The 1,787-nt window shown below is 40.5% G+C and overlaps 2 long non-coding RNA genes across 2 annotated transcripts in view; one reads left to right on the top strand and one right to left on the bottom strand.

Moving 5' to 3' along the window:
• Positions 1–478: 478 nt before the first annotated feature.
• On the top strand, positions 479–1,771 carry LOC112072001 (uncharacterized). The gene is made up of 2 exons (XR_011476031.1): positions 479–729; positions 1,237–1,771. It is a non-coding gene; the product is annotated as an uncharacterized lncRNA (long non-coding RNA).
• Positions 1,536–1,787, bottom strand: part of LOC139024701 (uncharacterized) — a 4,565-nt gene continuing 4,313 nt past the window's right edge. Inside the window, exon 2 of the long non-coding RNA XR_011476032.1 lies at positions 1,536–1,783. This is a non-coding gene — a long non-coding RNA (uncharacterized lncRNA). The remainder of the gene's footprint in view (positions 1,784–1,787) is intronic.

The following is a 1,787-nucleotide window of genomic DNA, read 5'->3' as shown; positions in this document are numbered from 1 at the left end:
ATGAGGCTGTGGAGTGACTCAGATTGTTGATTTAAAAGAATCATGAATCATCATCGTACAATGACACCTTTGTTTTTAAGCCCTGGATTTCTAATGCCTCTATATTATTGTTGGATCTGATTTTAATAGATAACATTTCTATATCGATAATAAATAGATATGTCGATAGTGGACAACCTTGTTTATCTCCTCTTGACAGTTTAAAACTTTCTGAGAAGTAGCCATTATTTACTATTTTACACCTCGGGTTACTTTATATAACTTTTATAAAAGATTCTCCAAAATGTAAAAAAAGTTTCGGTCTAGTGTTAGAAATGGAGAATACGAATTAACTTTTTTTTTTTACAGCGAAAAACAATGTCACCTGTAAAAAACACGTGAACTTTGACAGCCCTAAATTATAGTATATAGTGTTAATATCAGGAGGTTACTGAAATGTTGCCAGTGAAATGTTTTCGGTTAAACTAGCGTTCCCCAACGTTAGGGGATCATGGTAACCTTTTCAAAAAATAAGGACTCTTCAACGTTGTGTTTGCGTTAGGGTCAGGTCACTGAACGGTTACATTGAAGTTTTTGTTACTGCAGTTTTACGTGAAAGTTAGGGTTAGGTGTTGAGGGAAGGTTAGATGTTGAGGGAAGGTTAGGGTTAGATGTTTAGGGAAGGTTAGGGTTAGATGTTTAGGGAAGGTTAGGGTTAGATGTTGAGGGAAGGTTAGATGTTGAGGGAAGGTTAGGGTTAGATGTTTAGGGAAGGTTAGGGTTAGATGTTGAGGGAGGTTAGATGTTGAGGAAGGTTAGGGTTAGATGTTGAGGGAAGGTTAGGGTTAGATGTTGAGGGAAGGTTAGGTGTTGAGGGAAGGTTAGGGTTAGGTGTTGACGGAAGGTTAGATGTTGACGGAAGGTTAGATGTTGAGGGAATGTTAGATGTTGAGGGAGGGTTAGGGTTAGATGTTGAGGGAAGGTTAGGGTTAGATGTTTAGGGAAGGTTAGGGTTAGATGTTTAGGGAAGGTTAGGGTTAGATGTTGAGGGAAGGTTAGGGTTAGATGTTGAGGGAAGGTTAGGGTTAGATGTTGAGGGAAGGTTAGGGTTAGATGTTTAGGGAAGGTTAGGGTTAGATGTTGAGGGAATGTTAGATGTTGAGGGAAGGTTAGGTGTTGAGGGAAGGTTAGGGTTAGATGTTGAGGGAAGGTTAGGGTTAGATGTTGAGGAAGGTTAGGGTTAGGTGTTGACGGAAGGTTAGATGTTGACGGAAGGTTAGATGTTGAGGGAATGTTAGATGTTGAGGGAAGGTTAGATGTTGAGGGAAGGTTAGGGTTAGATGTTGACGGAGTTTAGATGTTGAGGGAAGGTTAGATGTTGAGGGAATGTTGGATGTTGAGGGAATGTTAGGGTTAGATGTTGACGGAAGGTTAGATGTTGAGGGAAGGTTAGATGTTGAGGGAAGGTTAGGGTTAGATGTTGAGGGAAGGTTAGGGTTAGATGTTGAGGGAAGGTTAGATGTTGAGGGAAGGTTAGATGTTGAGGGAAGGTTAGATGTTGAGGGAAGGTTAGATGTTGAGGGAAGGTTAGATGTTGAGGGAAGGTTAGATGTTGAGGGAATGTTGGATGTTGAGGGAAGGTTAGGGTTAGATGTTGAGGGAAGGTTAGGGTTAGATGTTGAGGGAAGGTTAGATGTTGAGGGAAGGTTAGGGTTACAGTATAATGTTACAGGAGTGGGTATTGATACGATATTACTGATTATACTACTGATGTATTCTGACTTGTTACACATCACACACACCACTAC

This window comes from Salvelinus sp. IW2-2015, unplaced genomic scaffold (genome assembly GCF_002910315.2).
Source record: "Salvelinus sp. IW2-2015 unplaced genomic scaffold, ASM291031v2 Un_scaffold1796, whole genome shotgun sequence".
NCBI lineage: Eukaryota > Metazoa > Chordata > Actinopteri > Salmoniformes > Salmonidae > Salvelinus > Salvelinus sp. IW2-2015.
This window is presented reverse-complemented; position numbering and strand designations above follow the sequence as displayed.